This window comes from Neophocaena asiaeorientalis, unplaced genomic scaffold (genome assembly GCF_003031525.2).
Source record: "Neophocaena asiaeorientalis asiaeorientalis breed wild unplaced genomic scaffold, Neophocaena_asiaeorientalis_V1.1 scaffold50, whole genome shotgun sequence".
Lineage (NCBI taxonomy): Eukaryota > Metazoa > Chordata > Mammalia > Artiodactyla > Phocoenidae > Neophocaena > Neophocaena asiaeorientalis.
In genome coordinates this window covers 1357959-1370124 of record NW_020172717.1, presented here as the reverse complement: position 1 = coordinate 1370124, position 12166 = coordinate 1357959, and the positions used below count along the sequence as shown (strand labels likewise).

Sequence of the window (12166 nt, the reverse complement as noted above, 5' to 3'; positions counted from 1 at the left end):
TCTGACATCGTTAAAGTTATTAATAAGACTTGAGGGAATTCCCTGGCAGTTCAGTGGTTAGGACTCTGAGCTTCCACTGCAGGGGGCATGGGTTTGATCCCTGGTAGGGGAACTAAGATCTCACATACCGCTCGGCGCAGCCAAAAAAAAGAGAAAGACTTGAGCCTTACTAATATCAACAATTATAAATTGCAAAAATTATCTGCATTTCGTCTGCTTTCTGTTAACAGGTAATTACTATTTCCAAATACTAATACTATAATCAAGGCAGAGTTCTTACTTAGGCTAACCCATCATTATCCTTATCTTACATAAATACAACCTGATTCATGCACTTGCTAATTTGTCTTCCTGATGTGAACACTGGCTTGTGTTTGATCTTTAGCAAACAGACATATCTCCTTATTTCTACTAAAAATTAAATGTAAGATAACTTGACATGTAGATAATGTTGCCAGCTTATTCAAGTAAACATCAGTTTTCTCCTCAATAAAGTGAAGATCTTTCAAACCTAGTGTAAAAGCAGGTTTATATTTATAATCATTTATAGATCTTTGCCATACTGTTTCATTTCCCTGAGAAGACAGTGTAGTATAAGACTCTGCACAGTATTAATTGATCCATCTTCAGCTTCTGATTCCATCGACAGAAAACACGTATCACCACACGAATAATTCTTGCAGCATGGTTTTCTTTAAAGTCAATCTTGTAGTGGCACTTCTAAAATTAGAAGATGTAGGCATGGACTTTTGAAAGGTTGATTTTTTTGTTTTATTAAAAAAATTTTTTTTACATCTTTATTGGAGTATAATTGCTTTACAATGGTGTGTTAGTTTCTGCTTTATAACAAAGTGAATCAGTTATACATATACATGTTCCCATATCTCTTCCCTCTTGCATCTCCCTCCCTCCCACCCTCCGTATCCCACCCCTCCAGACGGTCACAAAGCACCAAGCTGATCTCCCTGTGCTATGCGGCTGCTTCCCACTAGCTATCTACCTTACGTTTGGTAGTCTATATATGTCCATGCCTCTCTCTTGCTTTGTCACAGCTTACCCTTCCCCCTCCCCATATCCTCAAGTCCATTCTCTAGTAGGTCTGTGTCTTTATTCCTGTCTTACCCCTAGGTTCTTCATGACATTTTTTTCCTTAAATTCCATATATATGTGTTAGCATACGGTATTTGTCTCTCTCCTTCTGACTTACTTCACTCTGTATGACAGACTCTAGGTCTATCCACCTCATTACAAATAGCTCAATTTCGTTTCTTTTTATGGCTGAGTAATATTCCATTGTATATATGTGCCTCATCTTTATCCATTCATCCGATGATGGACACTTAGGTTGTTTCCATCTCTGGGCTATTGTAAATAGAGCTGCAATGAACATTTTGGTACATGACTCTTTTTGTTTGTTTGTTTTTTGCGGTATACGGGCCTCTCATTATTGTGGCCTCTCCCGTTGCGGAGCACAGGCTCCGGATGCACAGGCTCAGCGGCCATGGCTCACGGGTCCAGCTGCTCCGCAGCATGTGGGATCTTCCTGGACCGGGGCACGAATCCGTGTCCCCTGCATTGGCAGGCGGACTCTCAACCACTGCGCTACCAAGGGAAGCCCCATGACTCTTTTTGAATTATGGTTTTCTCAAGGTATATGCCCAGTAGTGGAAATGCTGGGTCATATGGTAGTTCTATTTGTAGTTTTTTAAGGAACCTCCATACTGTTCTCCATAGTGGCTTTACCAATTCACATTGATTTTTAAATGTAAATATTGTAAAATTATAATTCTTGGCCTTACTTTAAGTTAATATATATATGTATGTAACTGATTCTCTTGCTGTACAGCAGGAACTAACACAACACTGTAAATCAACTACACTCCAATAAAAATTAATTAAAAACATAAAGTAATACCTACAAAACACAATATAGTTTTTAGATCAATTGGGTGCAGGTCTTCCTGGTTTAGTAAATAGACAAACACTTTCTTTTGTGTAGCTAACATGCTACTATCATGGCCAAGAACTGGCCTTAAAAAGAAGCTAAATCTGTTGGATAATAACTATCAGAAGGAACAGGTGGATAAAATCACTTATTTTTGTGATATCATTACCCTTCATACAATGAAACTGATGCACAAAGGTGATTTGCAGAAACTTTTAAAATAAAAAAGAAAGTTGTAATTTACCAAGTAATAACTGTGACCTACATACTTTTGGGTATTTTTCTCATTATTTAGAGAAAAACTCATCAAAATAACTGTCACTGAAAATGTTATCCACTATTTCACTATTTAGCCTTGGGATTATGTTTTACTATTAGGCCAAGGAGTGACATCAGCAGTGTAAGATGTCTTTCCTTTTGTCCTTCTTTTTGTACAACTAAATTAGGCATCTATCCATGAATAAATGCACCTTAATGGGAGTTGAGGGATCCAGCACCACAGGCCAAAGGGCCTGGGACGAGTCTTGCCCACCTGTGCATCTGGTAATAAGCAGACAGACCTCAGTTTGGGCTGTGAAACCAAAAGAAGCTGCAGAACCTACCATATCCCCTCTCAGCCATGGCCTGGGAAAACCTGTACTTGAGCAGAAACCCATGGAGAGGGGAGATTTCAGCATGCTGTTGAAACAACAACAACAAAGGAGTTTGGATGCACTGGAGACAGAAAGAGGAACTTTGCCAGTGCTATCCCTCCCTCAAGGCAACACTGCACTGCTGAACCAGCAGTGACTTCTCTTGTGGGGGAAAGGGAAAGCAGTGAGTGAGTGCTCGGCATCCACAGCTGTGTGGGATGCTGCTGGGGAAAGCCTGGAGAAACCTGTTTCTCATCAGCAGCACCCAGAGTACTAAGGTAGGAACTCCATGACACAGTGGAGGGAGAATATCAGGAAAGAGGAAGATAAGAATGTCACAAAGCATTACAGGGATGCAGTTATGGGTGACTGCCTCAGGACTTCAGGGGGAAGTCTGCCCATGGGCATCTGGAAGAACCTCACCTGAGGATCCCCCCACTGGGCCTACGGGTACCCCCAATGCTACAAGTGCTAAACCCACACCTCCTCCAACTCTGCAGCCAGCTCCTTGTGTGCGCTCCCAAGTGTACAGCACCACTGGTAAATGGAGTGCTCTCAGAAAAGCAGACCAGGGTCTGTGGACAAGGAAGAAACCACAAACATGAGCTGTAGCGCCACCTTCGGAAAACGAAAGAGAAGTTTCCAGCAGTCAGTCTGGTGAACAGTAAGAACCAGAGAAGACATAAAAGCTTAAGGATTCTACCACAAGAGAGAGCAAGAAGTGTGGAGCAGGTGTATCCATACAAGGTCAGAGAAAATTTCAGATATAATAGGACCAAAAAACAGTATATGCCACCTGAAGGCAACTAGTAAAGATTTCAGGAGGTGTATGCTACTTCAAATGCAAAAGCAGTAATGCAAAACTATAAGGAATGTGAAAAATCAATGACACATATCACCAAAAGATAAAAATAATCCTCCAGTAACTGAACTCATTGGAATTTTGTGACCTAGCTGATATAGAATTCAAAAAAGTTGTTTTGAAAAAACTCAACAAGCTACATGAAAGCAAGACAATTCAACAAAATCAGAAAATAATACATGAACAAATGATAAATGTAAAGAGACACAAATCATAAAAAAAGAACTAAGCAGGAATTCGGGAGCTGAGGAATTCAATGAGCAAAATGGAACAACAACAAAAAAACAATAGAGAGCATCTATATCACAGCAGACCAAGCAGAAGATAAAATAAGTGAGCTAGAGGTAAGGAACTTTGAAAGAATAGTTGTTGGAGAACAAAGAAAACAGAATGAAAAAGAGCAAAGAAAGCCTACGTGATCTATGGGACTCGATCAAACGTACAAATATTAGAATAATTAGGGTTCCAGAGGAAGAAGAGGGCAGAAAGTTTATTTAAAGAAATAGTAGCTGAGAGCTCCCCAAACCTGGGGGGAGACTAAGACATTCATATTTATGAAGCTAACAGATTACCCTCTTATCCATACAAAAAGACTTTCTCCAAAACACAATGTAATGAACTGTCAAAATCAAAGATAAAGAGAATTCTGAAGGCAGCCAGAGAGGAGGAAAAAAAAAAATTATAACCTACAAAGGAAACTCCCATCAGGCTACCAGCAGATTTCTCAGCAGACACCCTATAGGCCAGGAAAGAGTAGAATGCCATATTCAAGGTGTTGAAGAAAAAAACCCCTGTCAGTCAAGAATACCCTATAGAGCAAAGTTTATGCTTCAGATGTGAAGGAGAAATAAAGACTTGCTTAGACAAACAAAAGCTAAGGAAGTTATCACCACTAGATCTGTCTTGCAAGAAATGCTGAACGGAGTTTTTCAAGATGAAAAAAAAAGGATGTTAATTAGTGACATGAAAACATATGAATGTATTCAACACACTGGTAAAGGTAAATAGTGAGATTTCGGAAACCCTAATTTTGTAATTGGGTGGTGTATTAAACACTTAACTATATTATAAAGGTTAAAGGAAATGAGTATTAAAAATAACTATAGCTACTATAACTTGTTAAAAAATACACAATATAAAAAGGTAAATCGTGACATCAAAAACACGAGGGGAGGGAGAGGGTGAGGCTTTTGTATGTGATCAATGTTAAGCTGCTACCAGCTTAAAGTGGATTGTTTTATCTATAAGGTGTTTTATATAAGCCTCATAGTGACCACGAAGCAAAAAACTAGGTAGATTCATAAAAGATAAAGAAAGGGGAAACAGAGAAGACCACCAGGGAAAATCACAGGGGGAAAAAGAAACACTGCAACCACAAAACTGCCAGAGAACAACTAATAAGATGGCATTAGTAAGTCTGTCCATATCAATAATTACTTTAAATGTAAATGGATTGAATTCAGCAATTAAAAAGCACAGAGAGGCTGGATGGCTAAAAAAAACAAGATCCAACTATACACTGTCTACAAGAGACTCACTTCAGATCTAAGGACACACACAGGCTCAAAGTGAAGGGATGGAAAAAGATATTCCATGCAAATGAAAACCAGAAGGAAGCAGGAGTAGCTGTACTTATATCAGATAAAATACTTTAAGCCAAAAACAGTAACAAGCAACAAAGAAAGACATTATATAATGACAAAGGGGTCAATTCATCAAGAAGATATAACAGTCATAAATATGTACGACAAATTTATACAGTCGTGGCAATGACTTTTTGGATACACACCAAAAACACAAATAACAAAAGCAAGTATAAAGAGGGAATATAACAAACTAAAAAGCTTCTGCACGGCAAAAGAAACAATCAACAAAATGAAAAGGCAACCTACAGAATGGGAGAAAATATTTGCAAACCATATACTGAATAGGGGTTAATATCCAATATATATAAATAAGGAACTCATGTAACTCAATAAGAAAAAAATGAGTGGAGGAACTCAATAGGCATTCTTTCAAAGAAGACACCCAAATAGCCAACAGGTACATGAACATCATCAACATCACTAATCATTAAGGAAATGAAAACCAAAACCACATTGAGATATCACCTCACACCTGTCAGAATGGCTATCATCAAGAGCACAAGAGATAAGTGCTGACAAGGATGTGGAGAAAAGAGAATGCTTGTGCTCTGGCGGTGGGAATGTAAATTGGTACAGCCACTATGGAAACCAGTAAGGAGGTTCTTCAAAAAATTAAAAATAAAACTACTATATGATCCAGAAATCCCACTTCTGAGTGCATATCCAAAGGAAACGAAAACAGGGCATTGAAAAGATATCTTCATTTCCATTTTTATTGACGTATTATTAGCTATAGCCAAGATATGGAAACAACCTAAGTGCCTGTCAATGAATAAATGGATAAAGAAGATGTGGTTTATATATGTATGCAATGGAATATTATTCAGCCATGAGAAAGAAGGAAATCCTGCCATTTGTGACAATATGGATGGACCCGAGGCCATTATACTGAGATGAGTCAAACAGAAAAAGACAAATACTGTCTGATATCACTTATATGTGAAATCCAAAAAGCCAAACTCATTAAAAACAGTAGAATGGTGGTTACCAGGGGCTGGGGTTGAGGAATTGGAGAGGTGTTATTTAAGGATACAAACTTGCAGCTAGTAGATAAGTAAGTTCTGGAGACATAATAAACAGCATAGTGATTATAATCAACAATGCTTTTTTATAAACTTAAAAGCTGCTAAGAGACTAGTTTTTAATTGTTCTCACTACAAAAAAAATAATAATTATGTGAGGTGTTAGATAATGCTACGATGGTAATCATATTTCAATATATCAAATCAACACATTGTACACCTTAACCTTATACTATATTACATGTCAATCTGTATCTCAATAAAGAAAATTTTACTGTTAGGCCAAATTTTAAATTAATTTTATAGAGGAGCTGTATTAGATATTTTTTATGTTAAGAAAGAACACAATAGAGAATCTCATTTTTAATCTAAAATATTTAGGATGCTATGAAGGTAAAAATAGGTAAAATTTTATATTGAATTGAAATGTAGTAGGACTAATTCTTACATAACACATATTACCTCTGTTTCTTTCTCCTTCCTGTACTTTCCATTCTGTTGTTTTTCAGTGCTTCATTCAAGATGCTTTCTTCTAATCTATCTTCCAACTCTCTAATTCTTTTCTTCTGCTCTGCCTTGTTGAAACTTAAGCCCTCATTAAGTTCTTGATTTCAGTTAATATATTATTATTATTTTTTTTTCCTGTGGTACGCGGGCCTCTCACTGTTGCGGCCTCTCCCGTTGTGGAGCACAGGCTCCGGACGCGCAGGCCCAGCGGCCATGGCTCACGGGTCCAGCCGCTCCGCGGCATGTGGGATCCTTCTGGATGGGGACACGAACCCGTGTCCCCCACATCGGCAGGCGGACTCCCAACCACTGCGCCACCAGGGAAGCCCCAGTTAATATATTTTTCAGTTCAATACTTTCTTTTAAATTTTTTAGTTTCCGTTTCTCACCTGAAATTCTTAGTATTGTCTTTTATTTCCATGAACATATTAAGCAGAGTAATATTAAAATCTGCATCTAACAACCCCATTATCTTGATCTGCTATGAATCTGTCCCTACTGACTGTTTTTTCTGTTGTCCTCTTGTTTTGTCCTCATTGTTCTTCATCTTGTCTTGTTTTCTCATATGCCTGGTTATTCTTAATGGATATCATAGAGGAACAATTGCAAAGATAATTTGAGGCTTAGGATAATGCTCCCTTCTTCCAGAAAAAATTTATATCTGCTTTGGTAATTGGCTAGGGGCACTAGCAATCTTTTTTTTAAAATTGGGGTATAGCTGTTTTACAATGTTGTGTTAGTTTCTACTGTACAGTGAAGTGAAGCAGAATTCCCTGTGCTATACAGCAGGTTTTCATGTTTTCTATTTTATATATATTAGTGTATATATGTCAATCCCAATCTCCCAATTCATCCCACCCCTCTCCATTCCCCCTTGGTGTCCATATGTTTCTTCTCTACATCTGTGCCTTTATTTCTGCCTTGCAAACCAGTTCATCTGTACCATTTTTCTAGATTCCACATATATGCGTTAATATACGATATTTGTTTTTCTCTTTCTGACTTATTTCACACTGTGTGACAGTCTCTAGGTCCATCCACTTCTCTACAAATGACCCAATTTCGTTCCTTTTTATGGCTGAGTAATATTCCACTGTATATATGAACCACATCTTTTTTATCCATTTGTCTGTTGATGGACATTTAGGTTGCTTCCATGACCTGGCTAATGTAAATAGAGCTGCAATGAACATTGGGGTGCATGACTCTTTTTGAATTATGGTTTTCTCTGGGTATATGCACAGTAGTGGGATTGCTGGGTCATATGGTAGTTCTATTTTTAGTTTTTTGAGGAACCTCCATACTGTTCTCTATAGTGGCTGTATCAATTTACATTCCCACCAACAGCGCAAGAGGGTTCTCTTTTCTCCACACCCTCTCCAGCATTTATTGTTTGTAGATTTTTTGATGATGTAGGGGCACTAGCAATCTTGAATCATCTTAATTCAGTCAGGAATTGAGATGATTCAAAACTGGGCTTCAGCCCCCATGGGTGCTTGTCTATTTCTGGTTCATCCTTACTTTCAGGGAATAACCTATTAAGATCCCAACCGAAAGCCTGGTGGTTTTTATCAGGTCTTCCCTTCCTTGACTGGCCCTGAACTCTAGATTTTTGTCCTTGTAGCTCCATGAGGCTCTCAAAAGCTCTGCCCAGATTCTTAGCCTTTCAGTGACCTTTTTAAGAATTGGCAGATAGATGCCACTACTGGAATCATCTCTAGGGGAAAACTGGCTCCAACTGTTGAGCTCACCTTATTTTCTTTGAACTGGGACCCATACTTCCCCACCATCTTTGTAACTCTCTCATGCCTTCAAACATATGTTTTAATATTTTGACCAGATTTTCTATCTATTCTCAGAAGGAGGGTGGGTTCAAATAAGCTAGTCCTACCAAATCATCTTTATCCCATAAATCTTGATATGTGGTCTTATATTTTCCACTGTGATTTCCTTTTTCATCTATGGATCACTGAGAAGTGCTAAAGTATTAAAAAAAATAATAATAAAAGAGCAATGATTAATATTTTATAAAGTCTATAAAATGGTTTCATATCTAGTGTATCACAACCACCTCCTTAGATGGTAGATAGATTATTATCACCCTTATTAACAGATTGGGAAACTGGGTTTAAAGCGACCACTTAAGATCATACAGAGGATGAGAAAACATTACCCCTATTTGAATTTACTGTATTTCACTGCTCTCATATTTATTTTCTGTCTTCGCCCTCTACAATGTAAGCTCTTTGAATGCAGGGGCCTTGATTTCCTTTTTCACTGCTCTCTTCATATGGCTTAAACAGTACCCAGCATGCATCAGATGGTTGGTATATTTTTTAAATTGATAAAAGCTATCAAAGGAATGAACGATAAAAGGAAGATACTCCTTGTATTGCAATTCTGAATAATAAAAATTTATATTTATACACTACTGTGTAGTTGTGAAATGATTTTTAAATACTTTATGCATTTCTATTCATAACAATTCTAGATAGATTTTATCATCTTTCTCACTTTAGAGTCACAGTGAAGTTAAGGGACTTAGTCACAGAGCCAGTAAATGGCAGGGCTGGGACTCTGAACTTCATTCTCATACTTCAGCTACAAAAGGATAGGGCTATTTCCACTAGGGTACAATTGACTCCATATATTGCAATGGCTCCCCTAGGTTACTTCCAGGATGGCACAATCCTGTGGGAATTCAATATGTATGTCAGCTTTCTAATGTTTAATTTATATTGCAAATAGCTGATTGAAAAGAAAGCTGTAGCTCTGAGCTGGTCTTGAAATTTGTGTGTGTGTAGAACACAGAAAATATTTAAAATGGTAAGCAAATACATGATGGTCAGTCACTGGAGGTCTAAAAATGGTTAAACAGATATCCGTGTATCTGCATTCATATACACGAACACCTTACTGAAAATAAGTAAAATGTGATCTAAATCAGCTTCCAAGTCCATACAGAGTACAGCTGAGTACATATGAAGCACAAACATTATTAGTGAGCTATTAGGAAGGATCCTTTGCTTTGTTAAAAAGTTAAAAATGAATTAGCACACATTTACTGGAAGCGTCAAAACTGAGGATAGCTGATGCTATAATATGGCACAGATAAAACTATATACAAAAGAAGGGTTAAAATATTTAACAATCAAGTTCTTGCAGACATGGAATCAAGGGAACTATAAAGGACAAATCACTGCTGAAGGAAATAAGACAGATGGCTAGGCTAAATAACTGAGTGTTTGTTCTTGAGTAATTTTTGACTAAATAAGAACTTGAGGAAAAAATATGGAATAAAGCAATGCATCCTAGCTAAGCAGATTAATTCTCCTCTTAAAGAAAGCAGCTCTCTAACATTAGAGCTAATGTGTTAAAGGGCTATATAGATACATAAAAAATACTACAATATGACAGATGTAGAATTATTAAATCTGATACATGGGAACACAAATTTCCTAAAAGGGTATTTAAAATCTTGGAATGGAACTATCTAATAAAGAAAGACAAAGAGGGGAACGGGGTAAACTTTCAAATGTTTAAACCTAAGAAGGAAATCATACTGTGTATTGTAATGAGTAGCCAATTCAGGAGAGGGCAAGAAAGGACAATCCTTATTTCTACCTAACCACTTATGGCAACATGCCAAATAAACACTGACTCCTAAGTGATACCCCTGCACCTGTTAAATTTACCCTTCTAACTTCATTCTAACCCTCTTATAAAGGGTGTCCAGAAGGAATAAAGGATGCCTCAGAACCCCAAATATTCATCTTCTTCTCTGGTCTTAGGCAAGGAGCCACAGTGGAGGGAAAGAGGAATTAGAACAGTTCTCTCTATGGGTGTGGTAAGATGTGGTGCCAAGTGTGCTTTATGCTAGGGACCTCGAAGCATGGGAGAGCTAGGACCTCTGAGAAAGGGTAGATTTGGCTCCGGTCCAGGCTCTGAAGGATGGTGTGGACTTGACAAGTGAGTGTCTCACACAGACCAGCCAGTCACTGGGGAGAAAAGCAGATAGAGATTATGGGAAAAGGACATGGATACCTTGACAAACTGTCTCTGACGAGTATCTCACTTTCTGGGGTCCCAGAAACACAAGTGAGGCAACATAAAATGGGTACAGATCTATCTGAGTACACACAAAAAACAGTAAACAAGTACATAAGAGCTAGAGGGTGAGATCCAGAGAGGAAGGCAAAGGACAGAGGAAGAGGGATTTAAATCATATTATATTTGAACACTGATCGTAGGGTTGTGATTTATCCAGGCTATTTAAAGAGGGGGAATGTGTACTGGAGTCATACTCCTGGGTCTGTGTACTGCCTTCACTACTTATTAGCTATAGAGCAAGTTCTTATGCCTTAGTTTCCTATCCTCCCTACAGTACAGGGATAATAACAGCACAAACCTCAGAATTCATGAGGACTAAGAGAGTTAAAACAGGTAAAGTACTTAGAACATTGCCTGGCACCTCCTTTTTTCTTTTCAGTTACTAGTACTTTTTACCCCCAGATTTGCCAAAGGATTAACAATAACAGAAAAGATGAAATTAAGGCTAATCTCTTACTTCTCGTCAAGCAGATGTGGCAAAAGGGTTGATGGATTTCAACTTAAACAAAAATCTAAGTCTTCACTTGAATCACCTAATATTATGTTCGTATTGTCACTGTCCACCATTTCCAGGAATAATTTAGAATAGGTTGCCTAACGCTTTTGGAAACAACAATATTTGAAGCAGAAAACTAACCAATGGGTAGGGCTATTCTGAATAAACACAAGGGGGAAAAGAATTTACAAACCACTATACTTATGCCACAAATGTGAAATTCATATTAGAGAGAAGTCAAAATGCAAAGAAAGACAATAATGCTTATAAGTGAATTTAAAACATAATTAGAACACTTAAATGCATACTATATTAAACATAAAATAGAATACAGAAAACCTAAGCAGTTATGCTAAAGCATTCAATAATATAGAAAGAAATCAAAAGGAGAAAAGTTGAAATAATTTTTAATTATATATAGTCAGAACATTTTCAAATACATACAGAGAAAAAGAGAAAGTCAAAGTCAAGCATTTATTAGGACAAAGAATAAAAAGGAAAACAGAACTGAAAGATTTAATTTTTCTAAAATATAATACAGTTAGAAAAAATGCTTATTTTTAAAGAAGGAAACTATAAACCCAAACTTTAAATATTGCTAACTTTTATGAAATAATGTAACCTTTATATAATTCAGCTAAAATGGAAAGAGTTGGAGAGTAAATGGTTCAAAAAAGAGGGTCCATGCAAATGTATAGTGATATTCAATAGGTGGACAATCAACTGAGCTGTGTAAGGACCATGAAGGGCACTCTAAATGGGGTATCACTGCTTCAAGAGTGGAAGGCAAAATGGTTACTCTGGACAAGTTTTGGTGAGTAGCCTGACTTTTATCTTGGATACAATACTGGCAAACGTAATTATATTGATTTAAGAACACTCAAAGAAAAGGACTGCACAATAGTCAGAATGTATTTGCAAGGCACAGATCTTGCTATGCTAATAC

At 37.3% G+C, this 12166-nt stretch overlaps 1 protein-coding gene across 1 annotated transcript in view; it reads right to left on the bottom strand.

Annotated features, from left to right (window-relative positions):
- The window catches only part of RSRC1 (arginine and serine rich coiled-coil 1), a 433291-nt gene that overhangs the window by 51838 nt on the left and 369287 nt on the right, over nt 1-12166 (bottom strand). The gene's annotated exons all lie outside the window — the stretch shown is intronic.